At 46.2% G+C, this 9,648-nt stretch overlaps 1 non-coding gene across 1 annotated transcript; it reads left to right on the top strand.

Annotated features, from left to right (window-relative positions):
• Positions 1-289: 289 nt before the first annotated feature.
• trnal-uaa (transfer RNA leucine (anticodon UAA)) lies at positions 290-373 on the top strand. The gene has a single exon. It is a non-coding gene; the product is annotated as a tRNA-Leu (tRNA).
• Positions 374-9,648: the final 9,275 nt, after the last annotated feature.

Below are 9,648 nucleotides of genomic sequence, written 5' to 3'. Positions count from 1 at the left end.
CATCCAGTCTTGGTCTCCTCACATGATGGGTGATATTGAGGCTTTGGAAAGGGTACAGAGGAGAGACATTCGACGAATTCCCAGTATAAGACATCTTGGTTATCAAGTTAGACTAAAAGAGTTGGGACCCTACACCTTAGAGAAACATAGACTGAGGGGTGATCCGATTGAGGCTCATAAATAATGAAGGGTCCAATTCAGCATGGGAGAGGAGTCATAACTTTGTATTGTAAAAGGCCAGATGGCACCCGGATCACATTAAATTTCATTTTAAGCGATGGCCTAATGTTCCAGGATAGCCGAGTGGTTAAGGCGTTGGACTTAAAATCCAATAGACATGTGTCTGCGTGGGTTCAAACCCCACTTCTTGTATCTGCGCTTACAAAACGTTACTTATTCTGTCCCTGACTTTTGCATTGCACCATCATCTCTTCTGTCATTTAATCACTCTTGCCTTCCAACTGATCACAGCTTCCTATTATTTGATCTGCCCCAGCACCGTTCCTTGGCTCTGCGCTTGCTTATAAACTGGTAAATCTTTAACTTAATCTCCTCTGTCCCCTGACAATGACCTTCTCATCCTTCCTGGATTGTGGTTCCTCACAGGATCCGCTGCATCTCCGACTCCCCTCCAGGTAACTGAAGGCCCTGAGCCTTGGTCTCGCTTTATACGCTAGCTGGTAGTTGATTCCTTGCAGGTCTGCCACCGCTCAGGAGAAGCTCAAGACCCAGATCAAGCAAAGTATCAAGAGGAAAGTGGACAAAGGCTCCCTGGTGCAGAGCAAGGGACAGGGAGCCTCCGGCTCCTTCAAAATCAGCAAGAAGGAAAACCCAGGGAAAAGTGGGAAAGAAGGTGAAGAAACCAGCAGACAAGAAATCTTCAGTGTACAAACCAGCAGACAAGAAATCTTTCGTGAATGAACCAGCAGACAAGAAAGTGACAACAAAGAAAGTAACAGCCAAGAAAACGAGCAGCAAGGCGGTGGCAAAGCCAAATAAGGCGGTGAAGAAAGCAACGCTTCAGAAAAAGTCTCCAGCGAAGAAGGTCAAAAAAGGCAAGAGTGTGGCGGGCGGAAAGGCGCTGAAGAAAGTGCAGACATGGAAGAGCAAGGTCAAGCCAAAAGCAGCGAAGGATCAGAAAGCAGGGTCTGGAAAGAAGTGAAAGAGCGCGGGAAACTTGTAAACATCTGAACACAAAGGCTCTTCTCAGAGGAACCCACATCTCTCAGGAAAGAGCTGATCCCCTGATCAAATGATCCCTGTCCCGGCCCCGCCTGCAGATTCCACATGGAAATGATTTGGAGTACACCCAGGATCCCTGGTGACTCCCCTCCACCCAGCCCTTTCCCCACTCTCTGTCATAAAACAGAGGGATGTCCGGCCCTCACTCTAACTGGAGATGTGTTCGGTGTAGTCTCAGTTCACAAATTCAGGGGGAGAGTTTGTAAGACGGTAACACTGGCGGAGAAACCCCACCTCACAACTCAAACCCCAACACATGAGTTTCTCCAATTCAGCTGGAGTCGGGTGACAACAGGAGCTGGGATAGGCTGTGATCGGGAATGTTAGGAATGGATTTGTTCAGGGAGGAATGTACCTGGACTCTCCGAATATAATAGTTCCTTATTTCCCCAGATGACACATTCTGCAGTGAGAGTGAAAAGTCTCTTCACTGCTTCACATTTACTAATTGTTTGGTTCGAGATGAATAATGAGTCAGAGATTAATGACAGGATCTGAAGCTTCTCTCACACCAGCCCTTGAATGACTCAGTGTGAAGTGTCCAATGTGTGAAGCTGCTGCCAGGGTTTGTCAATCTGAACAGTTTCAGCTCAGTTACTGTGGGCCTGGAATCCCCGCAGTTTGACTCTGTCTCTGATTGGTCACCCGCTTCTCAATCCAATTCTTAACCAATTGGAGAACCACATATAAGTAAATAGAAGTTCTCATTGGCTTAGATTTTCCAATTGGAAAAAGCCCGGCAATTCCAGAGCAGGAAGGAATTGAAGTGATGGAAAATTTCAATTTTCAGGCAACAATTTTAAAACCTCTCATTTTATGTTCTGTTTTACTGTATTTACCATCATAAAATCCTGACGCGATTTCAGGAATCGTTTTCATTTGTCAATCTGTTAACTGTAAGCAGCGGGAGGAAGGTCCGGTGCAGCAATTTTAAACGGGACAAATATCAGCTTCCTCTCTGGAAAAGGAACACATTAGCGACTAACCGCTTCTCACAGGCTTCTCGGGGACTGACAGAAACGAGCGGTTTCTGATCTTTTCTCCTGAAAGAGGTGGATAATGCTGCAGGGAGCAATGAACTGCCCTTCACTTTCTGGCTGCTAATACACCCCTGAATTTAAACAGTTCAAACAGCGACTGGTGCTTCTGCCGGAAAATGAGCAGATTCACCAGAATGATCACGCTCCATTATGGCCAAAGACATGCAGCTGGCCCGCCGCATCCGCGGGGAACGCACCGAAAACCCAGCTTCAGTAACAAGTGTAACAAGGGCTCTTTTCAGAGCCACCAAATCAGCAAAGGAAAGAGCTGCCATCTCTGTTCATCATCAAACCCATTAGATTGGAGGGGCGGTCACATGGTTTCTGTTTTGTCACATCACTTTCCTGAAAGGCCTGTCGGACTGAGAGCTGATCTGGAATTTAGAAAGCAGCATTACCGGAGACTCATTGCTGCTCTGCACAATCTCAACCCCGCTCCTGGGATCCGTTAGCTGGCATTTGGGGAAAAGAAATGGATCCCAGTTTTATTTGGAAGGCATTAATGGAGCCGGGTCCGTTCACATGATGGTTATTTACAAACATTACCCAATGAGTTCACCAATATTTGAATCCATTGGAGATCAGTACACAGGATATGTAAGGCAGCTCGGTCACTCTGACTAGAACAGCCAGTTCCCCGGGGCTGCAGACCCTGACACTGCGGGGAGAGAATCCCCGACTCTACCCCGCCGCCGGGGGGACCAGACAGCTCTGTGTCCGGAGAATAGGGAGGGCCGGGGGGAAGGCACATATTAAAGCGCTGCAGTGGACTCAGCTCCTGTGTGTGCACAACTCTCACTGATTCCGTCCTCTGGGAACAGTGCGATCTGAACAGATCAGGTTAGGAGAGAAACACACAGCCCGAGAATGGCCTCTTCCTTCCTGCATTTACTCTGTTCTGGGAGCAGATTCTCATTGAGAAGCGGTGCTCAGATCACCGGAGAGAAAAAGAAACACAATTCAAACTGCCTAAATGAAAAACAGAGAATTAACCCGGACACTTCCATTATTAAATGCATTCATCAGCTCCGAACCAGTTCCCGTTAATGTACCGGGATAATCTCGGGATTTATCAAATCGAAGGCAGCGAAATTTATCAAATTGTTGATTCTACACCCTGTACTTCAGTTCTTCACTTAACCAGAGGGGGAGATGTGTGAGCAGAGAAACAGAGCGAAATCCAGAGAGGGAACTGAAAACACACCTGGACAGATGTGAAACAGGTCAATCCACTGTTACAATAACTCCATCACTGACTCCCTCCTGACAGTAACCAGTCTTTTCACAGAGACTGTGGGTGGCTCTGAAAAGAGCCTTTGGTTTGTCAGATGACATTTTGGCCGCTTTACTTTTTCTGGGAGCTCTGAGCGCTGGTTTTCTTGGGCAGCAGCACGGCCTGGATATTAGGCAGCACCCCGCCCTGAGCGATGATCACCCCTCCCAGCAGCTTGTTGAGCTCCTCGTCGTTGCGGACGGCCAGCTGCAGGTGTCTGGGAATGATCCAGGTCTTCTTGTTCTCCAGGGCCGCGTTCCCGGCCAGCTCGAGGATTTCAGCGGTCAGATACTCGAGCACAGCAGCCAGATAGACCGGGGCTCCGGCACCCACACGCTCAGCATAGTTACCCTTTCTCAGGAGCCTGTGAACACGGCCCACCCGGAACTGCAGTCCAGCCCGGGAGGAGCGAGACTTGGCCTTGGGCCGAGCTTTCCTGCCGGTCTTTCCTCTTCCAGACATTTCCACAATCTCACAAATACTTCCACAAAGAATGAATAATTTCCTTCGCATTAACTGTCCAGAGCAGGCAGTCAGGATGGCCGAGCGGTTTAAGGCGCTGCGTTCAGGTGACAGTTTCCACTGGAGGCGTGGGTTCCAATCCCACTTCTGACAAGTTGTGTTTTGACAGGCGTTTGGGAGCAGCGGTCAAAAGCAAAGAAAAAGCAGGAAAGAACATGGACGAACAAAATAACAATGGACCCAAAGATGTTGCAACAAAACATTTGAGTATTTGCACTGAATTTCTGTGCAAGGAGGGACAGTTTCAAACAGCCATTCCCGAATCACTTCTTTCACAAAGACAAAGACCGTGCTGTCTTAACGTGTCCCTCAACTTCACAAACAAATTTAAACTCGAAGTTCAGGGGAAGACAGAGATGTGAATGATTGACAGAGTAATCTTTCAATCATAACTTTCCGTTTCTTTACTGCAGTAAGGCTTTGTTGGGGTTTGAAGTTAGGTTTTTCTGTTTATTAGACGGAGGCTTTAACCAACTAAGCAACAGGGCAAAACCTCAAACACATCCTTTGCTGGAGTTACAGGTTATTGCAGGACTATCTGTCTCTGGGTTCTTTCTGAATCCATAAGTTTGCAGATCTTTGTGAGTGAGAGACATGGAGATATGCTTCAAAGATTTCCCTGTAAATTATTCTTATCTCCATCTTTTCCTGAACTTTGAACAAACACATTACTGTGGGAATCACACACATCTGGCCCTCACACTCGTCCACTGAACATTGAAAGGTTACAGTGCTTGGGGATCCATTTATTCAGATACATCTTGATCAGGACATGATTCACGCATGTAATGTTTTTGTATATTATGTTTATGATGTAATATTGCAAATAAACATTTCCTTGCACTTGTCACATTTGGTCTCCATTTTCTCTGCTGATGCCCCCTGAATATATTGGAGAAAATGGTGATGAGGATGAGATAAAAGTCTGTAAATATAGGCAGCAAACAGCAGCAGGGACTGCAGTGAACAAGAACAGCCAGCTCCTGGTGACCTACCTGCTCGGATGGAGGAGATTTTGGGTGGTTTGTGTGAAGCCTGTACTACAGACTGTCTCCTCAGTTGAATGAGATGCCCTCGGGTAAAGCATGGCTACCCGACCCGACTCCGACCAGACCCGATGACATGTCAGGTTCGGGTCGGGTCTCTCTTCCATGTCCGGCATTCGGGTTCGTGATGGGTCAGGCTGGAGGCGGACACAGTGCTGCCTTGCTCAGGGAGGGAACTTCTGCATGATTCCGCAGGAATAGCCAGCTTTCGGAATGGAGGATCACAACATTTGGACAAGGTATGTTTGATATAATTAACTTTATTATGGTAGTCGGGTCGGGTCGGGTCGGGTCGGGTCGGGTCGGGTCGGGTCGGGTGCGGAAAAAAAATCAAAGGACTCGGGCCCGGGTTGAGTTCACGTTGGATGTGGTCAGGTCGGGCCGGGTTGGGTTTCAATTTCATAATTGAGCAGGCCTTTACCACATGGTCTTAGTGTGCATCTGATTGAAAGTGATTATTTGGGGCAATATGGCTGCACCCAAGGGATACATTGGAAGGCGAGGAACATATGAGAGGGCGCGAGACCCATTCAGTTCATATATTGAAAGAATGGACATGTTTTTCAGAGTTAATAACTTTTTGGAACTTGAAGGTCAAAGTGAAGAAGTCGAGACTCAGAATAAGGCAATTCTTGAGGGCAAGAAAGTAATTTTGCGAATGGAATTTATCCTGGAAGTGGATGACATGCCAACAAATCTTCCTGCTCCCATCAAGGCAAAAGATGTGAATTCAAAACAATCATCACCAAGTTGGAGGAACATTTCAACCCGAAGCCACTAGAGATCGCAGAAAGCGAGAGATTTGGAACCAGAAAGCAGAAAAGTAGTGAAACAGTTGGTGAGTACATTGTGGCACTGAAGAATTTATTACTACATTGCAACTTTGGCATATTCTTAGACCGTGCATTATGAGACAGATTTGTGCTTATATTGGTGGATGAGCAAAGATACTAAACACGCAAAATCCTACATTTCAGCTCGCGTGTAAGATTGCTCTTTCCATGGAGATAGCATCAAAGAATGCTGGGGAATTTCGTCTTATGCCAGTGACAGTAACACACTTCAGGAGAAGATTAAAAAACTGCAAAAATGGGCTTTCACATGGCAGATAACATTTTCCACAGAGAAGTGTAAAGTGATAAGGTTTGGGAGGAAGAATGAGACAATGAGCACCAATCTTAGAAGGTTTGAAAATGTTGCTAAAAGCAAACAGGACACCTGGCTTTGTTACTAGAGACATAGAGTAAAAGCAAATAACTTATACTAAACCTTTATAAAACACTGGGGTTGAATGGCCTACTCCTGCACCTCCACGGAAAGCTTCCACTCCAGGCTCGGACACCCTCTTCAAGATCACTGTCCATACATCCCGCCACTCCACGCACGGATATCTCCCTCAGGATCAGATCACAGCTCCACAGTCCTGCCACATCCAGTCGTGAATGGTGGTGGATAATTTAATAACTAACAAGATGAGGAGGCTCCAAAAACATGCCCATCCTCAATGATGGTGGAGCCGAGCACGTCAGTGCAAAAGGCAAAACTGAATCATTTGCAACCATCTTCAGTCAGAAATATTAAGTGGTTTTGATCTATGCTAATTTCAGCTCCTCATGCTCGCTGGTGCCTTGGTTCTCTGGTGCTAATTTCAGAGTAAATCATGCAGCTTGACAATTGGAGTCAAAGAAAAAGACAGGAGAGGTTGAAAGTGCCAAAACCTGGGATTGAACCAAGAACTGTGCTTTTTAATACTATGCAAATCCAGCTGAACTATTTCAGCCACACACCAAAACCAGCCTTCGCTCATTGCTTTGGAAGACAATGTTCACATTGAAGTGTTTGTCAAAATTTACAGAACACAACATGAGTGATATTTCCCATTGTTTTCTCAGCACTGATGGATTGTGAAGCGGGAGACAGCCAGGAGTCCCACTGAGCTGCACTGACCCCGAGTTGTGAGTGAAATGAGATAAAGTTCAATCTTTAGCAGTGAGACGCTGGAGAGACGGAAGAGTCCTGAATCAAGGAGAGACTTTCTGATATAGTAAAAGCAAAATACTGCATATGCTGGAAATCTGAAATAAAAACAAAGGTGCTGGAAATACTCAGCAGGTCTGGCAGCATCTGTGGAGAGAGAAACAGAGTTAAAGTTTCAAGTCTGTGACATTTCATCAGAACTGGCAAAGGTTAGAAAAGAATTCGGTTTTAAACAAGTGAAGGAGAGGGGCGTGTGGGAGAGAACAAAGGGGAAGGTGTATGATGGGGCAGAGGGCAGGAAAGATTAAATAACAAAGTTGTCCTGGGACAAAGGCAAAGAGTCCGTTAATGCTTGTGGTCAAAGACAAGGCATTTGTCCAGAGAGAGTGTTAATAGCAGAATAATGAGCAGCTCCAACTACATGAAAAACAGGCACATGGTTTTAAACACTGTGTTTTGTGCTCCCCCTTTTGTGAATCCTTGTTCACAGCTTTCCAATTATAATGCAAAGAAATGAACATAAACAGGCTTTCTTTGGTTTAAAGAAGAAAAGTGAAACTTATTAAACTTGCTTCAACTTTAATACGGTTCATGCCGACAGATATACAATGCACCCATGCTAGCATGCACACGTGATTTACAGATGCAGCTAGGGACAGAAAAAATAAAAGATAAAGTGGAACAGTTTGAGGCAATATCTTGTTCCTGTGCTTCGAGCTCACGGTATAGCACTTTTGAAGGTAATTCTTGCATTTCGTGGGGCCCAGTATTCGACTTAAACTTTGTACATGTTGGAGATTTTTGTCTATTTGAGATTCACATGTTTTCACAAGGTTCAGTTCTGTGGGAAAGAGATGGAGGCAGGCAGGACTGGAGAGGGTCTGCCCCATTCGGGAGCACACGGTGTTCTGAGTTCAAATCTGTGGCAAGTTCAAAAAACCAACAGCCAATTAGTCATGTGACTAAAACTGGTCTGACCACTTCTGCTGTGTATTGGGGAAGCAAAAGACTGCGTCCCTTTGTTTCAATACTGTTTGTTACTATGCAAATTTCTTTCCAGTCAGGCGATGGCAATTTTAAGTTTTAATGTTCATGTGGCAAAATTCATGTGTGCCTCAGTCTTGGCAGGTGGGGTGGGGGGGTTTGCCTGACACCAGTCATGTTCTGAAGTTATTGAACTCAAGGTTCAGTCCACAAGGCTGCAGAGTGCCGAATCGAAAGATCAGGTGCTGTTCCTCGAGCTTGCGTTGATGTTCACTGGAACACTGGAGCAGGCCAAAGACAGAAATGTTGACATGAGCGCAGGGGGGAATGTTGAAATGGCAAGCAACCAGAAGCTCAGGGCCATGATTTCGGACTGAGTGGAGGTGTTCTACAAAGCGGTCAGCAAATCTGCGTTTGGTCTCCCCAATTTAGAGAAGACCGCATTGTGAACAGAAAATACAGTCTGCTAAATTGAAAGAAGTACAAGTAAATCACTGCTTCACCTGAAAGGGGTGTTTGGGGCCTTGGATAGTGAGGACAGAGGAGGTAAAAGGGAACTTATTACACATCCTGCGATTGAATTGGAAGGTGCCGTGGGAAGAGGTATTGGGGATAATGGAGGAGTGGACCAGAGTGTTGCGGAGGGAACGATCCTTTCAGAATGCTGACAGGTGAGGGGAAGATGCATTTGGTGGTGGCATCACGCTGGAGGTGGTGGAAATGGCGGAGGATAATCCTTTGGATGTGGAGACAGGTGGGGTGGAAAGTAAGGACAAGGGGAAACCTGTGGCGTTTCTGGGAGGGAGGGGAAGAGTGGAGGGCAGATGTGTGGGAAATGGACCAGACACACTCCTTGAACTCTCTGCTGACGAAGTCTGAAAAAGGGAAGAACAACCACACAACATGGGTCTCAAATCCAAGACCCTGAGATTAAAAGTCTCATGCTCTACCAACTGAGCTAACAAGGCCTGATACAGTACTTCTACTCTGTCTGTTATTGGACGGATGCAGCTGTTGGCTCCACCCCAAGGGCGGGCGTTTGTTCCACCAACCATGAAGCAGCTTCCTATCAATTCTTAAAATTATCATCTCCAACAAGAGAGAATCTAACTATCTCCCCTTGACATTCAATGGCATTATCATTGCTGAATCCCTCACTATCAACATCCTGGGGGTTACCAATGAGCAGAAACTGAATTGGAACAGCCATATAAATACTATAGCTTCAAGAGCAGGTCAGAGGCTGGGAATTCCACTGTAAATCACTCACCTCCTGTCCACCATCTCCAAGGCACAAGTCAGGAGTGTGATGAAAGGCTCCTCACTTGCCTGGATGAGTGCAGCTCCAACAACACCAAAGAAGCTCAACACCATCCAGGACAAAGCAGCTCACTTGATCAGCACTTTATTGACCACCACCTCGACCACCCAGAAGGACATTGGATGAATGGCAACACCACCATCTGCTAGTTCCCCTCCAAGCTACACACCACCCTGACTTGGAACTATATCATGGTTCCTTCACTGTCACTGGATCAACATCCTGGAACTCCCTTCCTAACAG

The sequence above is a fragment of the Heterodontus francisci genome, unplaced genomic scaffold (genome assembly GCF_036365525.1).
Source record: "Heterodontus francisci isolate sHetFra1 unplaced genomic scaffold, sHetFra1.hap1 HAP1_SCAFFOLD_242, whole genome shotgun sequence".
Taxonomy (NCBI): domain Eukaryota; kingdom Metazoa; phylum Chordata; class Chondrichthyes; order Heterodontiformes; family Heterodontidae; genus Heterodontus; species Heterodontus francisci.
Note: the sequence above shows the minus strand (reverse complement) of the source record. Positions and strands in the feature narration are given on the sequence as shown.